Below are 27300 nucleotides of genomic sequence, written 5' to 3'. Positions count from 1 at the left end.
GATGCGGCCGAGAACGCCGTTATTGGTGAAATGTGGTGATATAAGGTGATAAGTTTTGTATATCATATTGCACTTGTTTTGAAAACGGGGGGAACCCCAAAACGTCAATAAATTAAGAGATTATTATGATAAGACCCTGTGAGTGACTTCTTGATGCTTGGACTATATATATATATTTTCTTTTTGTTCTGTAATAAACTTATAGGGACACAAAAATGTTCCGTCATCAACATGAAAGAACAAACATGTTAAAAGTTTTGTGCCTGAAAAAATATGAAGTGAACTCTTTAAATGTAAACACTTTCAACTAATGCTCATTGATTTATAGGTAATTACTACAAATGCCAACCTGCCAACCAATGAACATTAACATGTAGTATGCTCCTTCAGCCAATGAGGTGCACTAAGCCAAGTGCGCTTAAGCTGAAGCTGAATGTGTGTTAAAAATACTTAAAATAGAATTGTTCTTCACTTCAAGAAAATTTTATTTTTATTTTTTATTTAAAAATACATTAAGAATTGCTATAGTTTATAGGCAAATTTGAAATGCTTTCATATTTTCTTTTTTTAATTCCACCCTTCCTTCCAAAACACCCTGTAATAGGTAGGTTTCCCTACAGAGGATATATTATTGGCTCAGATGGTCAATAAGAGACTTAAATGGACACTACCCAAAATTTTCTTTCATGATTCAGATAGAGAATACAATATTAAACAACATTCCAATGTACTTCTATTATCTCATTTGCTTTATTCTTTAGATATCTTTTGCTGAAGAAATGGCAATGCACATGAGTGAGACAATCAGATGAGGCATCTAGGTGCAGCTACCAATCAGCAGCTACTAAGCCTATCTAGATATGCTTTTCAGCAAAGGATATCAAGAGAATGAAGCAAAATAGATAATAGAATTAAATTAGAAAGTTGATTAAAATTGCATCATGCTCTTTCTCAGGGGGCAACAATTAGGGAAGGGCCCCCACTGTCTCACACTGACCCAAGGGCCAGGACCCTCAATGTCAAGATAAAGGGGCCGATTTATCAACTGTCTGTCTGGCATGATCCGCTCAGCGGATCATGTCTGACAGATATCGCTGAATGCCGACAGCATACGCTGTTGACATTTAACATTGCACAAGCAGTTCACTAGAACTGCTTGTGCAATGCCGCTCTCTGCAGATTTGCGCAGGGGGTGTCAATTAACTCGATCTTACATGATTGGGCGGATTGATGTCCGCAGCCTCAGACCGCTGCTTCATAACTGCTGTTTCCAGCTACCTTGAAGGCTCGTGCAGAAACAGAGGCATCAGGGGCCATTCGGCCCTTGATAAATCAGCCCCAAAGAGACAGGACCCCAACCTCCAGAGCCAGACCCCACACTCCATGGCCCTCACAGCGACAGACCCTAACAGGATCCCCACACACTCTTGGGCCCCCTAAGCAACAAATTCCACATCCAGGCACAAGGCTCCCACTCTCGGTCTAGGGCCCCCACTAAACCCACACTTAACTGCTTAGTTACTGATAGGGTAGCTGTCAGTCCCAGCTTAAGCAGCATACCAAGAGCCATGGAGATGCCATTTTTGGGCCCCTTACATGCTGGCCCCTCAGTCCAGGTCCAATTTGCCTGGCTCATCAGTCTGCCCCTGCTCTTTCTAAATCCTGAAAGAAAAAATTTGGGCTTCATGTCCCTTTAAGTTTAAATATAGAAATAAAAATACAGTTATGCAGTTAGTCTCTCTCTCTCTGATCATGTATGCAAGGCCTCAGATAAATTATGTTGGTTATATGACAGTTTGCAAAGAAGAGCACAGCTCAAAGGTGTCAGGAATTTCACTAATTATCACTGAAGCCTTTAAATAAGCAGTAGTTTCAGTATGGGGAGGGCAACTCCCAACAGATCACAAGGCAGCATCACACAGTCAGAACCTGGGTGTCTGCTGTTACAAGGTCTGTAATGTGTTTATAAGAAATATACCTTGTATTAACTGCACACTGAGCATTCAGATATTTTTTATTTAAATGTATGTGCACTATCTAAGAAAAGATCAAAGTGAAACATTAATATTGGAATAGTGATGTTTTGCTGACACAGTAAACATTTGAATGATACATAAAAAACTTACATTCGAATGTTGGTTCTTGTAGACTTAGGGCCCAATGATCTACACTTCACCAGATCAGACATGATTTTTCACAATGACCCTCGCAGGTGCTGCCCTCATGGAATTATTCTAAAATATGGGCAGTCCCTGAGAGTGGTGAGATGTCTCCTATTGAAAGTAATCGAGCTTGCTGGAAAGGGACAACACGAACACTTCATAGTTAAGTTAGCAGTGAGCAGGGGGCGAACTTTAAAAATTAAATCCTGCAGCCAATTTAAAAGGACATTCCAGCCAAAATTGGAATCCACATGAATGCATTCAGTTTTGAATAGAAGCATTTTTGTAATATATATGCATTAGCAAAAATCCTTCTAATAAAAGCTAAAGCTGTTTCAACAGTGTATTTAAGTATGTACTGTGCATCAGCGTTTTAAACACAGCACTTCGTCAGAGAGTCTAAGGTGTTTGTACCATCTGGTAATGACTCAATTTGTTAATTGCTGACATGATACAAGCCCCACTAGTGCTTTGAGCAGCTGTAGTATTAAAAATGCTGGTGCACTGAGAATATCTAGCTATACTTCACATGCACGTGCAGAAAAAAATGTTAACACTAAAACAGTGATAACTTTTACTAGACGCATATTTGCTAATACATGTATATTATTTGCGCTTAGTTGCCTTCCCCCCTTTTTTCTAATACATGTATATTGTAAATATGTTTCTATTCAAAGATGTAATGTATCTACAGTATAATCATTTCAATTTTGACCGAACTGTCCCTTTAAATCAAATTGCACTACTTTCTGCGGATCATCTTACAATTGCCTATATTTAAGGTCGCCACCTATTAGTTCTTGAGAAAAAAAATGAAATTTGTAGCATGAAAAGCTTTGCAGAATTACACTGGGATTAGAGAGACAATTTTATAAATACACCCATGGAACACTAATGTTCAGCCCAATTTATGATAAAAAAAAAAAACAATAACTGCACTTTCTATTTTGTACTTAATAGTACAAATTTCTGCATTCAGTGTACTTAAATTATGATTTATCCATGAGTAATTTACATTCAAATTTTACATTTTTTATAAAATGCAATTCGTGGTGAAGAATTTTGTTAAGATTTTTGATGCACCTTAACAATACATTTTTTCCCTGTGTATTTTTGTGTAAATGGTTCAATTATTTATTTTGTAAGATTTTTCAAATATGAATTTTATTGTGCACTTTTGTAATCTATGCATCTCCCCCCCATACGAAAATGCAGCATACGCCCCTTAGCGAGACACCCTGTTTTCCGTGTAAAAAGTGGCTTTAGATCATTTCACCAGGGAAATAGAAGTACTGGCAAGCATTTATTAATCATCTCGCAAGCCCAGAGACCTTTAGATAATCGGACCCTTAGACTATGAGAATCAACAATAAAGGGGTAGTAAAGTCAAAATTAAACTTTCATGATTCAGATAGGGCATGCAATTATAAACAACTTTCCAATTTACTTTTATCATCAAATATGCTTTGTTCTCTTGGTATTCTTAGTCGAAAGCTAATCATAGGTAGGTTCATATGCTAATTTCTAAGCCCTTGAAGCCCGCCTCTTATCTGAATGCATTTGACAGTTTTTTGCTGCTAGAGGGCATTAGTTCATGTGTGCCATATAGATAACGTGCTCACGCCCGTAGAGTTACATATGAAAGGGCACTTATTGGTTAAAATGCAAGTCTGTCAAAAGAACTGAAATGAGGGGGCAGTCTGCAGAGGCTTAGATACAAGGTAATCACAGTAAAAGGTATATTAATATAAATGTGTTGGTTATGCAAAACTGGAGAGTGGGTAATAAAGGGATTAACTATCTTTTGAAACAATTAAATTTCTGGAGTAGACCGTCCCTTTAAGATATTACATTTAACCATTTTATTTTTTTAAATAGGTGACATTCACAATAAGCATTGCTCTACCGTTTGACTTTCACACCAATTATATATTTTTTTTCCCCTCAAATCTATATAAGTAGATACAATTAATTCCCATTCCAAAATGTTTAAATTTGTACACATAAAATATTAGAAAACGGGGGGCGGGGCTGACTGCTGAGCTGTGAGGACGTGTGTGTGCAGAGCTCCCGAACTTAAGTGCAGTGGCGCGAAACTCCGCCATCTTGGCCACAGCACTTTTAGGCCTACGGGCCTTCCAGATCCTACACACCTAAGAGACTAACAACCGAAGAAAACAGGGTAAGCAATATACACAAGCTATACACACAAGAACCCTGCCTACCATTCTGGGCCTCCGATGGGTGAAATATAGGCCAGACCCTTATAGAAATTTACCGGTCTCACTGCTATACTAACCAGGCCTCAATAACCACGTGGCTGGTCGGACCCCCATCCACTAAAACGGCTTACGGCCGAACAACAAGGGGGATAGTTGTTTCCTACATAACCTACATACATTAGCAGAGAAAAGATTAATCACTCTACAGACTTTCTAACTACACGAGAGGTGTCTTTTTCGTTTTGGTCGCTGACTGCTATGCACACCATCTAGAACTATATCAATGTGCTGAGGCACCTACTGAGCCGGTCAGTTCCTTACTAAATTATCCCTGCAAGAAACAACACAAATACCTCCTAAGCCTAAGGGGGCAGAACTAGAGACTGCACTTTGGGATCCACTTTAGGAGTGTTTTCAGGGACGGACAAGTAGTCACCAGACTAAGGAACTACAACGGGCCTATTACTACTAGACCATACACACCCTGCCTCGCAAGTTTTATGATTCACCCACAACTGTTACAATGCATACACAGTGATTGAAATGAGGTGAGGGTGAAGGGGTTCAACTTGCTCTTTCCTTCCTTTAGCAAGCACAGACCTAGAGTCATGCTTTAAACTTTGACACAGTAACCTCTCCCACATCATTTAACCCCTGAGTCGAATACTAAACCAAAGTGTCACAACTTACTTACATACTCTTTTTGTTTTCCCTTCCTCTGGACCCCTACTGCATCACATGATGAAGAATAAAACACAAACAGTTAAAGAATGCCTATCAAAGTCCCAACTGAAACACAAACAGGGGAATAAAAGCCCCCCTACCCAAGGAGACTCATTGAATACCAGCCTGGTAGAAATGGCAGCACCTCTCCCATCAGAAATTCAAAACAAAGAGTTGCTTTCTCAAATTAAATCCGTGTTCCAGGAAGAGCTTAAATCAGCTTTGTCGGATCTCAGACAAGATATCAAGGAAATTGGTACCCGCACTGCTGAACTGGAGGAAAAAACAGATGCAATAGCAGATGAAATACCTCACATACAAAAATCTATTTCAGAACATGCAGAATATATAAATAAACTAGAGGATCAAATAGAAGACCTTGAAAACAGATCCCGCAGATCCAACCTAAGAATCAGAAATCTACCGGAAACATATAAAAATCTGGATGAGACCGTGACCTCTCTATTTCATCAACTGGCCCCAGATATAGAACCAGATAAGCTCTTAATGGACAGAGTACACAGAGCCCTTACCAAACCCCAACAGTCCTCTGCAAGAGACATAGTCCTCAAACTTCACTACTACCATGTGAAAGAACTAATCCTCAAAGTGGCCAGACAATTGCCAACAATAAATTTTGAGGGCCACTCCATCCAAATTTATGCAGACGTAGCACCAATCACATTACGGAAGAGAAGGGATCTTAAACCTATTACACAAGCCCTCTCGAGGGCCCAAGTCAAATACCGATGGCTGTTTCCCTTCAAATTGGCCTTTTCATATAATAATATCTATTATGCTTGCTCGGACTTGAATGAGGGACTATCGACTCTCCGAAGATTGGAGATCCCCTTTGATCCCCCTCAAACACCCCTCAACAAGAACCCCCAGAAAAAACACATTCAAAGGGAGTGGACCCCAGTAGGCCAAACGAAAAAGCATAGGAAAAATAAGACTGTCTCAAATACCCATTCAGAAGACGAGTCACCCTCTGAAGAAGAATCCTCCCCGACCTGACAAAACTGAAGGTCTAGGAGGATCTTAATTCTTAAGTTTCTGAAGCTTTGGTTAATTGTTAGCGGCCCTGAGGCTAATAGACCTTAATAACATAAAATAACAGTTAAAATGGCCTGCAGGTCCAAGAACTTTGTACTAGTCAAGTCTGCACATCATATTTTTGTTTTTCTTTTTTTTGTGTATTGTTATTTTTGCAGACCTGGTTATTTTTTGACCTCACTCAGGGGTTGTTATTGTTATAGTTATTGTTGCTGAAATTAATGATGTTAATATTGTTGATATAATTCATAGTACAGCTATAGAATGTTCTGTACGCCAAAATTGTTACTAGTATCATTTATAAGTCTGTTTGCACTATTTCTTTTCTCCTTCTCTCCTCTCCTTATCCCCCCCTATTATTAAACCCAGACATACACCACTCTCCCTATACATTATCTCTCTTGCCCTCTCTCTCTCTCGCACATTTCACATTTATGCATCCCTAACCCTCTCTTTTCCTAACACTTCTGGACATGACATAAGACACATAACTTGTATTTCCAGCCACACCACACTACCACTGACACCCAACACTCACTCTTCCCTCCCATCCCCCCCTAATCTTCCCTAACCCTCTCATAGGAAGGCTTATCCTAGGCACCTGCTAAAGTGCCCTTCACCTGCCTCATTAAAATGTTACTCCCTGACAAGGGAAACCATTGTAAATTTTAAGTTTAATTTTGCTCATTATAATTTGTGTTTTGTTCGTTCAGGCATGTCATCAGATGATTTTGATCCCTTCAAATATATCACCTCATGTATATTTGTGCTTCCCACGATGTGGGATGGAAATCGGTACCCCTCCATGGTTTGGCCGTCAGGTAGGTCCCGGCTCTCTCACTCTCAGAACTACTCAATATGTTGGATCACACCCAAATCCTTAAACAGCTTGCAGTTTTCTACCCACTTGCAAATCCTTCCTAGGGATTCAATAGATGCTAATACACCTTTCACCCCAATATGTCGATAAAAATCCTCTCCCATAATGTCAGAGGGCTTAACTCCGACATGAAAAGAAAGAAAGCTATTACTACATATAAAGCACTACACGCCCACATAGTATTATTACAGGAGACTCACTTCACCAAAGATTTCACTCCCAAGTATTGGGATAAAGTTTTCCCAACACAATATCACGCAATAAGCGGGAAAAAGAAATGCGGGGTCACCATTTTAATTCATTCTTCCCTAAATTTCAAAGAGGAAGAAATTATTAGAGATAAAGAAGGTCGTTTTTTGTTGGTTAGAGGCTTAATTCACAATTCCCCTGTTATGATCATCAATGTTTATGCCCCAAATGAGCGCCAGGGCCCCTTTATTACTAAATTAAGCAAATTATTGACCCAATGGAAAAAACATAAGATTATCATGGGGGGCGACTTTAACTTAGCTCTGGACCAAGATCTAGACAGAACTTCTACTAAATCTCTAAAGGCCAGACCCCCTAGCTCAACCACACACATCCTGAAAGATTTTACCTTAGATCACAATCTAATAGACAGTTGGAGGGCTCTACATAATAGGGCCAGGGACTACACCTATTTTTCCCCAATGCACCTCACCCAATCCAGACTAGACTACATTTTTCTCAGCCAAATCTTGGTCCCTCTGCTAACAAGCGCTAAAATAAATAACTGCCCTTGGTCAGACCATTCTATTGTAGAAACCACGTTAGCAGGACTCATCAACCCCGCCAGGACCAAATCCTGGACCCTTAACGCTAACCTATTACAGGACGCTTTAGTCTCTCAGAAAACAAGGGAACACATTATAGAATTCATTAGGCTAAATATAGATAGTACACCTAACCCCATTTTTGTCTGGGGAGCGCTCAAAGCCTATGTAAGAGGCAACCTGATCACTGAATCAAATCACAGAAACAGAATACATAAAAACAAAATGACACAACTACAAGCTAGGGCTAATGAGTTAAGATCCCAATGTACAGCTAATACCACTAAACAAAAGAGACTAGAACTGAAAAACATAAATGAAGAAATAAATCAATTACTTAACAAAGAAGCAGCTAGATCTATTAAACAGATTGACTCACATTACTACATATATGGAAATAAGCCCGACAGAATGCTAGCCAACAAACTCAAGGAAATAACTAGATGCACTACAGTCCCCCAAATACAACTATCAGATCATAAGAACACCAATGACCCCCTCCAAATTGCGAACACCTTTGCTGACTTTTATCACAATCTCTACAATCTCCCTATACATCAAGGTAGGGTTGATAGATCCGCAAAATTAGATACTTTTTTAACTGCAAACCCCCTCCCAACAATCACTGAGGAAGAGAAATCTAGTCTAAACGCCCCGATCTCCGAGACAGAGATAAAATATACCATCAAAAACTTAAAGACTTCTAAAACACCTGGTCCGGATGGTTACTCCGGAATTTTTTACAAATTATTTTCAGATGAACTAGCCCCTCTGTTGGCCCAGGTATTTAACTCCATAATGCAAAAAAAGGAAATTCCCAATGAGATGCTAATGGCTAGAATAGCAGTCATCCCTAAGCCGGGTAAAAACAAGCTTCATTGCCAGAATTACAGACCTATATCGCTAATAAATCAAGATTTGAAGATATTTACAAAAATTCTGGCAAACAGACTAAACCCTATCCTTGAAAGAGTAATCCATCCGGACCAAGTAGGTTTTATCAGAGGTAGGGAAGCACCGGACAACACTCGTAAAATAATTGACTTGATCAATTTTGCCACTACTGAAAAGACGCCTTCTCTGTTCCTCTCCTTGGACGCAGAGAAGGCGTTCGACAGAATTAACTGGGAGTATATGTTCGCAGTATTAGAGAAAACAGGCATCTCGGGTGCCTTCCTCGATGCCCTGACCACACTCTACTCTCACCCGTCAGCTTTTGTAAAACTGTCAGGATATCAATCCAAAACGATACCAATTAGGAACGGAACGAGACAAGGGTGCCCCTTATCCCCTTTACTATTCGCCCTCTGTATTGAACCATTAGCCATTCAAATTAGAAAAGACCTGAATATATCTGGACTTCAAATAGGGGGCAAGGAATATAAGATTTCATTATTTGCGGATGATATCATACTATCACTAACAAAACCCCTCCTATCTCTCCCCCCCCTATACTCGATGCTCCAACAATATGGTATTTTATCTGGTTATAAAATAAATAGGGATAAATGCGAAGCTCTCGGAATAAATCTACCCCGACACACTAAAAAACTATTAGAAATTAACTTCTCCTTCACTTGGGCCCATAAGAAACTTAAATATCTAGGTATTAATCTTACAACTGACATTTTTTCGCTATACCAAGCGAACTATCTTCCAATGTTTGCCCATATAAGACATTTAATATCGAAATGGTTGAAACTTAAAATTTCTTTTTATGGTAGAATCATATCCACAAAAATGACTTTACTACCAAAGCTCCTATATTTATTCCGGTCCCTACCAATTTCCATCCCCATAGCCGAGCTCAATGCACTCCAAAGAGATATTCTGCGCTTTGTTTGGCAGGGAAAACACCCTAGGATAAACAAAAAAATCATGAGTACACACAGGAAGGATGGTGGGCTAGGCCTCCCGCATTTAGTATCCTACTATTACTCAGCTCGGATGGCCCAAACCATACATTGGTTTAGCAATACGAAACAACCCCTGTGGAAACAGATAGAATCACAGATAGCCAACACTGACCAGATATATAGACTACTTTGGTTTCCCCAAAAAAATAGCCATCCTTTACTAAATAAATATGTAGTGCTGTCCCACACTATTTTCCTTTGGAACAAACTAACCGCCAAATTCCCCTTACTACAAGACAAATCAAAACTTACACCTCTAGTATTACCACAAACCACAATAGATTCCCACATACAGACCAAATGGGCTAACAAAGGACTGTATAGAATTGCAGACGTATATGTTGAGGGAGGTTTTCTCTCTTTTGAACAATATAGAGATATTGACCCAACTGACAAAAATATATGGTACCATTACTTACAATTAAAATCAAGAACTCATGCAGTAACTGAACTTTCCAAACTACCATTGAATACAACTTTCGAATCTCTATGCCTAGCTAAAGACCCGGTGCACAGAACAATCTCGACACTATATCTTATATTCAACGGTAAATCTAGAGAGGCGAAACCCTCGCAAATTCTAAAATGGGAACAAGACCTTAATAAGACCTGGTCCTTGGAGACTTGGCTAACTAATTTAGACAGAGGCCTCTCCTTCTCATACAATGCTATGTTGAAAGAGAATTTTCTCAAGGTAGCATTTAAATGGTATATATATCCTACTAGGTTCGGTGGATCAGAAGGACCTTCCCTGAATCTCTGCTACAGAGGATGTAATGTAAGGGGGACATACATACATATGTGGTGGGAATGTGACAGAGCGAAAGAAATTTGGGAACACACCTCAACATTTCTTAGCGATCTCTTCCATAAACATATACAACTGACCCCAGAACAGGCCCTACTACACTTCCCGATTCCCAATATCTTAAGACAACACCAAAAACTAGTTATGACCATTTGCACGGTGGTTAGAGTTTGCATAGCACAATATTGGAAATCCACCCCACCTAACTTCACTTTCATCATTAAAAAAATAATACATCATTATGAAATGGCTAGCTTAGCTGCTGAGAACCTACACACCAAAGACAAATTTATCATACAGTGGGAGCCATTCATTATGTACCACGAAGCTAGAACACAGAGAAACATAGAGAATCAATAAATTCTACCAATGCACTGTATTACACTTTAGAGAGAGCTGGGACCAGCCGCCCATCCGATCAATCGGCCGAGTGGTGACGGATGACTTTATACTACCCTCCTGTGGGTAGACCTCGATTCTGTTGATCCTGTTAATATTTAACATTTATTTAAAAATTTCAGATCCTTTTACGAAATAAGATGTTACATATTGGTATAATAAGCTATACAGTGATCTCAAATCAACATGGGTAAGAGATTGATGCCATTAATATCTTGCTGAATGTTTACTTTATGTCTAATTAATCTGATTGTACATGCCGAAATTTGTTATGTATAACCTGTTATGAAAAACCTAATAAAACTTTTTTTCAAAATAAAATATTAGAAAACAATATAACAATAGAATCTAGTTAAACACATGAAAAATACAAATAAAAAACTAGAGGAAATACCCTATTGGAGTTTTTTTTCAAGGATTTTCAAAGACCTTCACAAAGATATGCAGGAAAGGAGAAAATAAATTATGACAGACATATAATTTAATATTTATGATAGCTGTGTAATGCATGAATGCAGTTTTTTTTTTATTTTACTTAACCAAGTATATTGATTCATTACATATATGTGTTTAACAATTTCAAATCATTTCAATTCATTTTATAATTATTATGTTAAACCAAATGCAAGCCTGCATCAACAGATCCCAATATGCAGCTTGATAAATGGGGGTCATATAGAATTAGTTTTAGGAAAATATGTCAATTGTAGATATTTTGCTTCTTTTACAAACTAATTTATTCTACCTTGATTTTCCATATTAAAAAAATTCTCAATCATTCGATTTATGAGAGTTCAATATATGTTTAAAAAATGAACAGGGTAGATATTTTATCTTTTTATAATTTTGCAATTCATCACTTCATTTTAGGAAACAATATGTCTATTAAAGATATGTTGCTGATTTTACAAATTAATTTGTTCTAGCTTGCTTCTCCATTTATATTATTTTTTATTTTTTTTTAGAAATGCAATGTCATTTATTATTTGCAGCTTTGTGACACATGATTTGCATCACAATATAGTGACATTTTTATGCTAACTTGGATGTCCAATAACTTCTAAAATATTAAGCAACTGGATTGAGCCTCACACCATTGCGTCATATATTGTACATAGTGTTCTTTTTACTTAGGTGGTTTTTTTTTCTACATTAGAATAATGTATTTAAGTAAAAATTGACATTCTAAGGTTTATATATCACATAAAATACTAGACCAAATAATACATTTTATAATATAATTGATTTATAAAGTTGTGAACATAAGTATATAAAAAAATAGTTTAAAATAAAAATAAATCAGAAACCAATGCTCTGAAAGATGGCTAACAAAATATAACCCCGAAAGTTTATAAACATTAACGGTAACTCCACTAGATGTATGCTTTTTGCACGTCTGATTGCGGTCGTATTACAAGTTGAAAGTAAAAAGTTTTTGAACACGCACTAACCCGAAGAGCGTAAAATGCTTAACTTATCAATTTTGTATTCCCCTATAGAAGTCAATGGAGAAAAAAAAGTGGAAAAAATACCTACTCGCGCGCAAACCCGATCGCATATTCTTAATTGTGCTAACTTAACATGAAAATATGAATATTTCACATTCCAACCATGAACCATTGGAGCAGCCTATAAGTGGGAGCATCCTCAGTGACAAGAGTCTCTTGGTCAACATGTTAGGAGGACAAATATCACTGCTGAGATACGCGAGTGCACACCCCTTGCTCTCTAGACTGGTTTAAAGATTAGCCCCACGCTGCAGAAAAGCCATACAGCATTGCAGGCTGATGTTTGCAGTGGCGCCACCTGTCTCTTTGTGTGGCCAATGCTACTGAGCCTGTGGGTGGTAGATCTAGTGGGTCTGTATGTTCTAGGGCAGGGCTGTATTTACAAGGTCTCTGGGCTTCCTTCTGCTTAATAACATATCTAGCCATTTCCTTCCCTCCCCCTTCTTGGCCCCAAGTGCGGTGCTGACAGTAACTGCAAGCAGCTGAAGACAGGGCCTAGGAGAGGAATGGATGTACTGTAGAAGTGAACGAGGTAAGAGGGGAATGTTATAGCTAAAGAGCTATTTAAGAATCCCTTGTAAATCATGTATGCTGTTGCAGGACAGGTCATAAATACCCCCAGCCCCCACCCTCCTGCTCACAGCAGAACACAGGCTTTTTAACCTCTTTGCTCCCAGAGGTGATGGGCTGCTGGAAATATTAGTTATGCTGTGTGCATTGCTTAGGAAAGTATTTTGTATAGTTTTCATCCCCAGCTTGTATTTAAATGTATGAAAGACTCATTTAGTTTAAAAATGTTCTATTCATCAGACCCCTCAAAACACTCCCTGGGATAGTCTGGAGTACATTTTGGCTTTACAGTAATTATACCCACAACTTCTCAGTAATTGTTAATGTGGGTGTTGCACAGAGGCCGCTACTTATGTACTTGTCTACATTTTATGATTATAGGGATTAATTGCAATAAAGTTGTTGAGGATGACCCTCTTTGGAATTTTGAAATGTTAGGAGGTATGATATATATTTTTTTATATATAAATATATATATGTATATATATATATATATATATATATATATATACATTGTGTGTATGTGTGTATATATATATGTGTACCCAGTCCAGTCTGAGAGTGCAGTCCCCTTCCGTGTTTTGTATATGTCTAGAGTGATTACATAAGCCTGTGCACCCTTCACTTGTTTCCAGTTTGTTGGATTTAAAGCTTGCATTGTGCGGCTGTTTAGGGACTCAGGTTTTGGAAGAGACCTTGACGTGGTACCTGGTCTTATCCCATTTGGCCAGATGCAGTAACTAACTCTTCCATTTTTGCTTTTAATCTTAGCTAAGAGCTTGTAAGTGAGTGCTGAACTCTCTCTGTGTGCTGTATTGTTATTATTATTCTTTATTTATAAAGCGCCAACAGATTCCGCAGTGCTGTCCATGGGTAACAAAGATAAAAGGACAGTACAATAATTCAACCAAACCGACAGAGTGGTGGAAATAGACACAGGCATAACAGAGGCAGATGGGTGAACTTCTATGAGAGCGAAGGAGAGTCCTATGATGAGGGGTCTGCCTCAGGTGGAGAAGAACAAAGTTCAATAAATCAAACAGCACAAGATAACGTGCCCCGAAGGACAGCACAAACAAATAGTGAGACCAAAGGAAGGTTCAAATAGATTACCACCTATTCTAAAAAATACCCCACAGGACAATTATAGAACCTCTAACTATAGGGAAGAATTAGAACCCAATAGAGGAGAACAGAGGGGTACGAATGATGCCGAAAGAACCCAATTGGAGCAGGTTTTTCGCTTATCCCAAAAAACACCCAAAGGGGGGGGGAGGAGGAAACCAAGGATTCCAACATCCATGAAAGGAGAAACAAGGACCCCAATATCAGCCAAATCGGTATCCCCTCAGGAGGGGTCAGGGGAGAGGAAGATACAGAGAAGAAATATAATCAATCTCTCCAAACATGAACTCTCAGAGGCAGAGTTTGAGGTTCTTAGTTTGGGTCTAACATTTGTACCCTCAAATGACTTTAATGTTTTCAGGACCTTATTGGATGTCAATGGCTTAATAAGAAATTTGACAATATAAAAAAATTCTTTGATTCTAAGAGACAAGAAAGATCAAATGAGAGACATGATACCATTCTGGTTGAGTCGGAACAAGGATCTAGGAGGGGTTCATTAGAAAACACATCACTAGATTTTCAGGGGTATTGTGATGTGAGAGTTTTGGAATCGCTCCAGGATGTAGCAACTACAATAGGGTCAGATAGGCCCATTAAACATAATCTGAGTTTTAAATCTCATTTTTATCCAGTTCAGAGTAGAGGACCTTCCTTGGAAAAATTCCAAAAAAGGATAGAGGAAGATCTTACAAAATTATAATACACCACAATTAGAGGCCGAACCCATAACATCAGTAGAGTACAGAGAGTCTTGGAGATAATGATGGAATTGTCATAAGGGCTGCAGATAAGGGTGGAGCAATTGTGGTGGTAGACAAGATAGACTTCATCAATGAAGCATATAGACAGCTCAGGAAAGAGGAGGATTACACCCTATTAAAAGGGGATCCTACAAGGGCATTCCAAAGACAGCTGACCTCCCTGGTGGACGATGGGGTAGAGTTGGGATTGATTGATCAAGATACAAGAAAATACTTGTTGGTGGATAATCCGTCTTTTTTCACCTTTAACCACTTTCCCAAAGTGCACAAGTTCACAAGTAATATATAGGGTAGGTCAATTGTCAGTGGAATTGGCTCCCTCCTTGAACACCTTTCAGAGTGGCTGGATAATGTACTACAGCCATTGGTGAGTGAGCTTTGGAGCCCCCTATCAGATACCAAACATGTTCTTAATCTATTAAAGGACCTGGTGTGGCAGGAGGAATATAGGTAACTCACTGTTAATGATAGATCACTGTATTTCACAATCCCCCATGACAAGGGTTTAGAAGCCATCAAGTATTTTCTTGATAATAGGTATGGAGAAGACCATCACTATGTGGAATACGTAATCAATGTCACCAGATTTTTGCTTTTTGTTTGGGGGGGATTTCTACCTCCTGAGGCGTGGGACAGCAATGGGGGCCAAGTTTGCCCCCTCTTACGCCAACCTATTCATGGGTTGGTGGGAGATCTCCCACGTCTATGGAGGTGGGAAATCTCACAGGGGAAAATATTGTGGTATAGGCGGTTTATCGATGATCTCCTCTTCATTTGGAGAGGCTCAGAGAGTGCAATGGAACAGTTTGTTCTATTCATGAACTCCAGTGAAGTAGGCATTAGCTTTACTTCTGAATCCCACAAAAGCAAGATTAACTTTCTGGATCTTAGGTTAATAGGGATTGCAGATAAATATATTGAGACTAGGGTCATTCGCAAGCCAATCTCAGGTAACTCCCTCCTCCATGCTTCCAGTTGCCACCCACAGAGAGTTTTTAAGGGTGTGGCTAAGGGTCAGTTCATACGCCTCAAAAGAAACTGTACGTTTGAAGGGGAGTATGAGAAACAAGCTAATGACCTTACTGAGAGACTGAAGGAGAGAGGTTACAAACTATCGACCATAATTAGAGCCAGACAAGCAGTAAAGTAACTAGACAGAGATAAGCTCCTGAAAAATAATTAACCCAAAACATCTGAAAGCTTTAAAGAAGACAAGGTTGTATTCATTACAGAGTACTCCCAACAATATCCCCAAATATGCGGCATAGTGAGGAGACATTTTCCAATTCTGTTAGCCGATGATGGGCTGCAGAATAAAGTGATGAATGAAATATAGTAGTCAGGGAGGTATTTTTCACACTATTAGTCTCCCGATTGGTCTAACGAGTGGAAGGTGTGTACCTCTTGACCATTGGGAACTTACACACTATTAGCATCCCGATTGGTCCAACGAATAGAAGGTGTGTACCTCTTGACCAATGGGAACTTAGGGAAATAGTTTTAATTGGATACAATGTAAAATGTTTTACATGTGGCTTGGAGTATGGCGGTTTAGCCGAAACATGTCAGCCAGCATTTCTTTTCCTTAATTTCACTCAGTTTTAACCCCGGGGGTCACTGGACCCTGTGTTAATATATATATTTTTCAATAAAGTAACTTTTTAACCTGTACTCTACTCGGTGCTCCTATTCTTCTTTCGTTAATTTAGTAAGATAACGTGCCCAAAGGACAGCACGAACAAATAGTGAGACCAAAGGAAGGTTCAAATGTATTACCCCCTATTCTAAAAAATACCCCACAGGACAATTATAGAACCTCTAACTATAGGGAAGAATTAGAACCCAATAGAGAAGAACAGAGGGGTACGAATGACGCCAAAAAAAAACAATTTCAGCAGGTTTTTCGCTTACCCCAAAAAACACCCAAAGGGGGGGGAGGAAACCAAGGATTCCAACATCCATGAAAGGAGAAACAATGACCCCAATATCAGTTGAATTGGTATCCCCTCAGGAGGGGTCAGGGGAGAATAAGATACAGAGAAGAAATATAATCAATCTCTCCAAACATGAACTGTCAGAGGCAGAGTTTGAGGTTCTTAGTTTGGGTCTAACATTTGTACCCTCAAATAACTTTAATGTTTTCAGGAACTTATTGGATGTCAATGGCTTAATAAGAAATTTGACAATATAAAAAAATTATTTGATTCTCAAAGACAAGAAAGATCAAATGAGAGACATGACACCATTCCGATTGAGTCGGAACAAGGATCCAGGAGGGGTTCATTAGAAAACACATCACTAGATTTGCATGAGTATTGTGATGTGAGAGTTTTGGAATCCCTCCAGGATGTAGCGACTACAATAGGGTCAGATAGGCCCATTAAACCTAATCTGAGATTTAAATCAATTTTTTATCCAGTTCAGAGTAGAGGACCTTCCTTGGAAAAATTCCAAAAAATGATAGAGGAAGATCTTACAAAATTACAATACACCACAATTAGAGGCCGAACAGATAATATCAGTAGAGCACAGAGAGCAGCAATAAAAAGTCTTGGAGATAATGATGGAATTGTCATAAGGGCTGGAGATAAGGGTTGATCTATTGTGGTGGTAAACAAGATAGACTTCATCAATGAAGCATATAGACAGGTCAGGAAAGAGGAGGATTACACCCTATTAAAAGGGGATCCTACAAGGGCATTCCAAAGACAGCTGACCTCCCTGGTGGACGATGGGGTAGAGTTGGGATTGATTGATCAAGATACAAGAAAATATTTGTTGGTGGATAATCTGTCTATTCCCACCTTTAACCACTTTCCCAAAGTGCACAAGTCCACAAGTAATATACAGGGTAGGCCAATTGTCAGTGGAATTGGCTCCCTCCTTGAACATCTTTCAGAGTGGTTGGATAATGTACTACAGCCATTGGTAAGCGAGCTTTGGAGCCACCTATCAGATACCAAACATGTTTTTAATCTATTAAAGGACCTGGTGTGGCAGGAGAAATATAGGTGGCTCACTGTTGACGTTAGATTACTGTATTCCACAATCCCCCATGACAAGGGTTTAGAAGCCATCAAGTATTTTCTTGATAATAGGTATGGAGAAGACCATCACTATGTGGAATACATAATCAATGTCACCAGATTTTTGCTTACCCACAATTATTTCGAATTTGGGGGGATTTCTACCTCCTGAGGCGTGGGACAGCAATGGGGGCCAAGTTTGCCCACTCTTACGCCAACCTATTCATGGGTTGGTGGGAGCTCTCCCACGTCCATGGAGGTGGGAACCCTCACAGGGGCGAGATATTGTGGTATAGGCGGTTTATCGATGATCTCCTCTACATTTGGAGAGGCTCAGAGAGTGCAATGGAACAGTTTGTTCTATTCATGAACTCCAATGAAGTAGGCATTAGCTTTACTTCTGCATCCCACAAAAGCGAGATTAACTTTCTGGATCTTAGGTTAATAGGGATTGCAGATAAATATATTGAGACTAGGGTCATTCGCAAGCCCATCTCAGGTAACGCCCTCCTCCATGCCTCCAGTTGCCACCCACAGAGAGTTTTTAAGGGTGTGGCTAAGGGTCAGTTCATATGCCTCAAAAGAAACTGTACGGTTGAAGGGGAGTATGAGAAACAAGCTAATGACCTTACTGAGAGACTGAAGGAGAGAGGTTACAAACTATCCACCATACTTAGAGTCAGACAAGCATTAGGTCACTAGACAGATATAAGCTCCTGAAAAATAGTGAACCAAAAACATCGGAAAGCATTAAAGAAGACAAGGTTGTATTCATTACAGAGTACTCCCAACAATATCCCCAAATATGCAGCATAGTGAGGAGACATTTTCCACTTCTGTTAGCCGATGATGGGCTGCAGAATACAGTGATGAATGGAATTAAGTTTGCTTATAAGAGGGGAAGAATTGTGGGCAATATGGTGGCTCCCACAATATTGAAAACTAAAACTGGGGACATATCCTCTTGGCTAAGATTAAATGGGATGTACTATGTAACTATTTGATGTGTGTAGCATGTGCTAAGGCGCAATTGGGAGATGGTTTTAATTGCCTGGCTACAGGCGAGAGGTACCCGATCAAGCTCTGTTTGAACTGTCGTTCAACATATATAGTCTATTTGATCTCCTGCACCCAGTGCGGACTTCAGTATGTAGGTCTTAGCACAAGAGAAGCACAGGTCAGAATCAAGGAACATCTTGCTGACATAAGATCTGGCACCCTTACCACACCACTGATTAAACACTTCTCTCAATTCCACAACAAAGATGTGAGTAATTTCAAGTGGAATATCATTGAGAGAGTTCTCCCTGTAAAATGGGGGGGAAAATAGGGCCAGAAGGTTAGAAGAGAGAGAGGCCTTCTGGATATTTAAATTAAAAACCAGGATACCCGGAGGCCTCAACTCTGAATTTGACCTTATTAATTTTTGGTGATAATTGGTTTCTGTAAAATTGGTATTTTTGACACTGTCACTAATATCTATAAGATTCCTTACTTTTGCAATCAGCATTTGCAATCGTAGGAGCACACCCGGTCTATATCCTAGATATGTATTTTTGCAACTGTGTATTAGGGGTCTAGACTAATTTGCATTTAAACATCATGAGGTACAAATAAATTTTCTACATATATTTATATATATTGCTAAGACACACCTCTGTTAATATCCACAAAAATGTTTACCCTAACACATTATTACCCCCTTTATGCAGTTTAATAACTATATCTACATTTAGTCTAACTTAGAGCAAATTTATAGTCCTTATTTAAGATCCTTTGTATTTAATGGGAAAATAGGTTGTGAAGCAGATCCCCAGGACATAGCACTGCAGTAAACCTATGCAGATGTAGCGACTAGTATAATGCATATTCATGATAGGCTTTAACAAGCTAAGTTAACGTATTAAGCTAAGTAAGCACTTATAAACATGAAGCAGTTGACATACTGTTAAATACCGCTCTGGTTGCTTAACATCCCGCTGCTATTGTTAACTTTAACTTTAACAGCAGCATATAGATAGTGAGCTTATACATAGGTAAAAATGATTTTCTTACATTTTTTAGTGTTCTGAACTGAACGGTGTAGTCAGGGAGGGATTTTTCACACTATTAGTCTCCCGATTGGTCTAACGAATGGAAGGTGTGTACCTCTTGACCATTGGGAACTTACACACTATTAGCCTCCCGATTGGTCCAACGAATAGAAGGTGTGTACCTCTTGACCAATGGGAACTTAGGGAAATGGTTTTAATTGGATACAATGTAAAATGTTTTACATGTGGCTTGGAGTACGGCGGTTTAGCCGAAACATGTCAGCTAGCATTTCTTTTCCTTAATTTCACTCAGTTTTAACCCAGAGGGTCACTGGACCCTGTGTTAATATATATATTTTTCAATAAAGTAACTTTTTAACCTGTACTCTACTCGGTGCTCCTATTCTTCTTTTGTCAATTTAGTACAATATGAGACACTAGACAAAATTTAACAAACAAATACAGGGGAATTGGGAGCCCTGTTCCCGTGGGAACTTACAATCTAAATGGGTAGGAGGGTGAGAAACAGGAGGTGGGGATTAATTTGTTTTGTAATTTTCCCTATGGGCCTTGCACCCAGATCTGTCTGGGGTTAACTGCTTGCATTGTGTGGCTGTTTAGGGACTCAGGTTTTGGAAGAGACTTTGGCGTGGTACTTGGGCTTATCCCATTTGGCCAGATGCGGTAACTAACTCTTCCATTTTTGCTTTTAATCTTGCTGAGAGCTTGTAAGTAAGTGCTGGACTTTCTCTGTGTGCTGTATTAATTTGTTTTGTAATTTTTCCTATGGTTCTTTCACCAGACCTGTCTGGGATTAACTGCTTGTGAGTCTGGGGACAGTGCAGCTTCCTGAGAGTGCTATTGTGCACCCAGGACTGTGCATGTTGCAGGTTCATGGGATGGGTACCCAGTCCGGTCTGAGAGTGCAGTCCCCTTCCGTGTTTTGTATATGTCTAGGGTGATTACATAAGCCTGTGTACCCTTCACTTGTTCCCAGTTTGCTCGATTTAAAGCTTGCATTGTGTGGCTATTTAGGGACTCGGGTATTGGAAGAGACCTTGATGTGGTACCTGGGCTTATCCCATTTGGCCAGATGCGGTAACTAACTCTTCCATTTTTGCTTTTAATCTTAGCCGAGAGCTTGTAAGTGAGTGCTGGACTTTCTCTCTGCGCTGTATTAATTTGTTTTTTAATTTTCCCTATGGGCCTTGCACCCAGACCTGTCTGGGGTTAACTGCCTGTGACTCAGTGCAGCTTCTTGAGAGTGCTATTGTGCACCCAGGGCTGTGCATGTTGCAGGGTCATGGGATGTGTACCCAGTCCGGTCTGAGAGTGCAGTCCCCTTCCGTGTTTTGTATATATATATATATATATTTAAAAAAAAGGTAAACCGGCACCCTCTAGGACACGTTAAAACATAGCTTCTTTATTGTTCACATTTAAAAAAGCACGTCTCTGGCTGTTGTCCATATGTGTATTTTTAGAATGTGACCAATAAAGAAGCTATGTTTTAACTTGTCCTAGAGGGTGCCAGTATACCTTTTTTTAACTTATTCATTTTCTCCACATCACCTGGCACCTCTTATGAACTGTTACTACTGGATCCATAACTTTGTTCCGGATTGGCCTTTTAAGGTCAGGTGTGGATGATCGATCTATCACAGCCCATCAACCGCAAACGAGGCTAACAGAAGCTAAAGTAATTGAGCAGTCTAGCATTCAAACTACAAGGAGAGTTATTAGACTGAGGGAGCATGTTTCTAAATGGCTGCACGGACCCCAGAGGCATGAGGACAAAGGACCGGAGCTCAGCTGATAGACCCAGAAGATCGGTGAGGAACTGGTTACCCAGGTGGTAAGCTGAGTGGATGTGTATCCTATGAAGTCTGCAGGTGCCGTGTACTGGGGAGTCTGAGGCCATTGTTCTTTTTGGAACTAACTGTTTCACAGGTCTTGCTTTTGTTTAGCTTATGCTGACATTCAACTCTGCGTGTGGGCTTTGTTTGCTGATCTGGGCTAATCCACACGTGAATTAAGGAGGTATCAGGATGGGGCTGGAGCTGTGTTCACTAGTGTTTGTTTTTCCTTTCGCTATATATAGCTCCCACCCCAATCACATTAAAAAATCCATAATCTACAGTCAGGCTACAAGATACCACAGAATTTGCTCAGATACCAAGGACCGTGACAAACACCTCATCACACTGTCCCAATCATTCAGAGAAAAAGGTTACAAAACAAGGATTATAAATAAAAAAATTAACTCTGCCCTCAATACTCCACGTGAACACTTACTACAATACAGGGAGAAGAAAAACATATCAGTATCCCACTAGTAGTCAAATACAACCCTGCTGTGGAAGGGATACGAAAAATCATAAAAGACTTACAGCCACTACTCTTCCCACACTCAAAAAAATCTTTCCAAAACCCCCAATCCTGGCATACAGACAACCACCTAACCTAAAGCAGAAACTAGTACATAGGAAGCTACCCCTTGAGAAAAAGAACACTCAGAATGGAACCAAGTGCTGCTATAAAGCTCTCTGCAAACTGTGTCAACACGTTTGTGAAAGCAGCACAGCAAATCACAATAATAAATCTTATAACATTAAAGGGGCATATTCATGTATATCTGCAAATGTGGTATACATGATACATTGCACTGCATGTGAAGTGGGATGCTATATTGGAGAAACAAGCCAAAAACTGCACCTTCGGATGAACTTACACAGACACTCAATCAAAAACCACTGTGAAACAAAATACTGCACCCCTGTTGGTCACCATTTCACCCAACCTGACCACTCCATCCAAAACCTCAAAATCAAAATTCTCAGAGGCAACTTCAAAAACACCATGGAAAGAAAAACCTTTGAAATGAAAATGATAATGCACTTCAACCTGTTTAATTCTGGACTAAATGTGGATTCTTAACACATTATCAAAATTTTTTGTAATGTACTTTCATTTAGTCAATTACATTGTATATTCCACATTCTTTATACATAGGTACACAGGTAAGCCTCTGTCCACACTTTTGTCTTTTTTAACTTTTGTATTCCCCCTGTATATACAATTTCACATCTTTATATATATTGATTCAATGTTGATATATAACTTTATGTCAGTATATGCTCCATGTAAAGCTATATATTTCCCCTGTCTGTTCTCCTACACTGGACAATGTCTGCCTGTTACCTAAGCCCCCCTCATGATTTTTACGACACCTCCTCCTCTCCCTGCACTTTCTGTCTTCTTAGCTATTCTGTGTTTTAAGATACAATCTGTAAATTCCATTGAATTGGTCAGTATTGCTTCAGACTTGATAAAGGAAGGAACTCTTCCGAAAGCTTGTCAACTTATAAATGTATAGTTAGTCCAATAAAAAAAGTATCATTGCTCAATGCAATACTCTTGTTATTTTGATATCTAAATCTCTGGACTAACACGGCTACTCCAATCAACGTATATATATATATATATATATATATATATATATATATATATATATATATATATATATATATATATATATGTACAGTATATATACACATATATAGATATACATATTTAGACATGTATATGTGAAAGCCCTTTACCTGCCTTTTTTTTCTAACACCTGAGACCTCATATATTTGAGAACTTATAACTTTTTGTGCAGTATTGGTTTTTAACAATTTTTATTAGATGGTGTTATTATGAGTGTAATTGTACTTTGTAATTTATTTTTTATGTGTTTTGTGATACTTTTTTGTTTTGTGAAACAGTTAACCAGAGCTCTGAGGTTGAGATAATCCGACACGCGTTAACTTCAATTACGCTCAAGCGATCGCGTTTAATTTAAACTTGTAATATGAGCAAAAAACCCAACGTGCGCAAACCCCTTTTCTCTCGCACATAACTGTTAGCTCTCCACTCGTAATCTAGCCCTAAGAGTTTCGTAAACATTGGCTCTTTGTGTTGGTATATCCAGCCACAGAGCTCTTATTTTTTAAAGTCAGTAATTTAAAAATTAACTGTCTCTGAATGGTTTGGGAAAATAGCCATTAATTACAGTGATAGTTGAATAAATATTATACAGCTTTCAAAATCACATTTTAGTCAAAGCTTGTAATTATCCTTCAAAGTAAACTGAACATTTTGTATGTATCAAATAATTGCTGTCACAGACCATAACCAGAAAAAAATAAAATATTTAACTTGTTTGACCAGAACCCTGCAAGGTTTTACAGCTGGGTATATTAAGAACTTTTTAAGTATTACCGTAAATGTGTCTATGTCGTGTCTAAATTGTCATTCTTTATCTACGAAAATCTTACATCTATTGACATTAAGCTTGTTCTATACAATTGAAAAGACATTATATAACTGGTGACTTGAAGCTAAGGCCTAGAGGCATATTTAATAATCTGCAAGCGGACATGATACAAAGTAGCGTATCATGTCCGCTGCACATCGGTAAATGCCAACAGCTGTCGACATTTATAATTGCACCAGCAGTTCTTGTGAACTGCTGGTGCAATGCCACCCCCTGCAGATTTGTGGCCAATTGGCCGCTAGCAGGGGGTGTCAATCAACCCGATCATATTCGATTGGTTGATTTCTGTCCGCGGCCTCAGAGCAGGCGGACAAGTTATGGAGCAGTGGTCTTTATGGAGCTTGATAAATATGCCCCCTAGACTCAACTAAGTCATATAAATGAAGCCATGGCACAAACATTTAGCAACAAATGACTAATTATCCAGTAGGAGTGGGAGTACGCAGTTTTGAAAATGAGCCTGCCCACCAAAATCGAGTTTAGTTATTCAGATTAACTAATCAGAATTAATGAAATACTCTATAAACATAAGAGAAACTGCAAGAAGGCCCAACCAAAGCCTGCAAGAAAGTTACAGATTACTGCTGGCCAGGGGAGTGTGAACATAGAAGGTTCTTCAACCTGACTGTGGGTGAGAATTATTTGGGGAATTTTATTGAGTTATTTGTGGGATTATGTGTTATGTGACATAGGGTACCATGACTAGAGTTCCCTTTAAGGCCCAGCAGTGGCCTGCCTAGGTTTAGCTTTCAACTAAGAATACCAAGTGAACAAAGCAAATTTGATAATAAAATTAAATTGGAAAGATTTTTTTAAAAATTACATTCCCTATCTGAATCATGAAATTGTTATTTGGACTTAACTTTCCCTTTAATTAATAGAATGTGCATCCAGCTTCTAAGTATATTTACCAGGTATTAGGATGTGCACAGTAGTAGTAGTAAGGTTCATAAACAGGTATTATATATATATATATATATATATATATATATATATATATATATATTTATATTTACTAAGGGAAATGCACTTAAGCTAAAGCACATTTACAGATCTAGTCTGCATCCATTAAAATAATCATCCTTTATCATGACATCACTTATTCCATCTTAATACTCTTAAGTTCTCTCTCCCTGTTTCTCTGTCTCTCTGTCTCTCTCTCTCTCTCTCTCACTCTCTCTCTCTCTCTCTCACAACCTGAATCACCCATAACATAAAAAATGATTGTTACAAAATACTTTCTCAGTTTACCACCAATACCTTAACTGAATTAACCCTTTACTTCCTGCACCACTCTTAACTATCACTCCTATCTACTACCCCTTTTCATTATTCAAGGATGACCTCTAACTATGATTTGCAACTGCAGGTACTCACTACCCTAAAGTATTTTCAAAGATAACCCCATCCAAAGGATACCCTAGTTAAGGATAAATCCAACTAGATCACTCCTCCATAAGGTATCTCAAGGCAGCCTTCACCCCCATGTATGTCTCATAGTATGAAGAGCAAGACGTCTGTGACCCATATTTAGAAGTAATTATTTATACTTATTCCGGTGATGTTCAGTTGTCTCTTCATTCTTGCTTGAAGGCATCAGTCCTCATGTTCACTCACAAAAATGGGTCTCCTCTATTCTGGTCCCAAACCTTCCACCACCCCTCTTCAAGACAGCTTGACACTTGCAAGAGAATGAATATGAAAAATTATTTATTTTTTAAAGAATCCTCATTGGGTATGCATGTATCTCCTAATCCAGTTTAACAACACCTGAACATCACTAGAGCAATGATTCATTTAGAAAAAGTAGTTTTCATTAATGGTCCCATCTATAGGTTGGATAGCAGTCAAACAGGGGGCTCTTCAGTGGGGTGTCGCCTGGGTGAGAGTTTGCTTAAGGGGATCCATTGAGGGAATTACTTGTGGTAGAAGTGTGAAAGTGTAAGAGGGGCCCTTAGATTGTGATTATTTGCATCGGGGGAGCTACACTGTCATGCTAGGAATAAGACTCTTGGAATAGATTACTTGCATAGGGTTTTCATGGTGGGTGCTGTTGATGTCAATGTAGCTATCAGGGAATAGGGGAACATTACAAACTACTGCTTTATTCATAGAAAAAAATCCTTTACAGATATTTTATAACTTGCTTTGCCTTTTTTGTATTCAAACAAGGGATGACCACTGTACTAAAGAATTTTCTAAAGCACTCTTTTTTTCATCATTTGGGTTATCCTAATGGAATTGATTAAAGGAACGTAGTACCCATATGCTAAATCCCTTGAAAGTGATGCAGCACAACTGTAACAAGCTGACAAGAAAATATCACCTGAACATCTCTATGAAAAAAAAAAAAGGAAAATATTTCACCTCAAAATTACTTTAGCTTACAAGAGTAAGCACTCTGGTAATAGTTATACTTCAGCTACTGTCCAGCTGCAAGTAAAAAAACAATCAAAACAAACAAAAACCAATCAGCATCAGCAGTGCTAAGGTCATACTATGCTTTGCTGTGATCTCATGAGATTTCGCTGAAATCTTGTGAGATTTCATGGAAATATAATAACCTTGAGGCCCATTTGTCAAGTTCCGTACGGAGCTTGAAGGGCTGTGTTTCTGGCGAGTCTTCAGACTCGCCAGAAACAGCAGTTATGAAGCAGCGGTCTAAAGACTGCTGCTCCATAACCCTGTCCACCAGCTCTGATGAGGCGGACAGGAATCACCGCAATTCAACCCGATCGAATACGATCGGGTTGATTGACACCCCCCTGCTGGCAGACGATTGGCCGCGAGTCAGTAGGGGGCGGCGTTGCACCAGCAGCTCTTGTGAGCTGCTGGTGCAATGTTGAATACGGAGAGCGTATTGCTCTCCGCATTCAGCGAGGTCTTGTCGCACTGTCGGATCAGGTCCGCAAGACCTTTCATAATTCGGCCTGTATGCCTGCACATGCCAGATGCACGCTCCCTTGCAAGTCCTGGGACTAGTATCCTGATTA

This window comes from Bombina bombina, chromosome 4 (assembly GCF_027579735.1).
Source record: "Bombina bombina isolate aBomBom1 chromosome 4, aBomBom1.pri, whole genome shotgun sequence".
Taxonomy (NCBI): domain Eukaryota; kingdom Metazoa; phylum Chordata; class Amphibia; order Anura; family Bombinatoridae; genus Bombina; species Bombina bombina.
Note: the sequence above shows the minus strand (reverse complement) of the source record.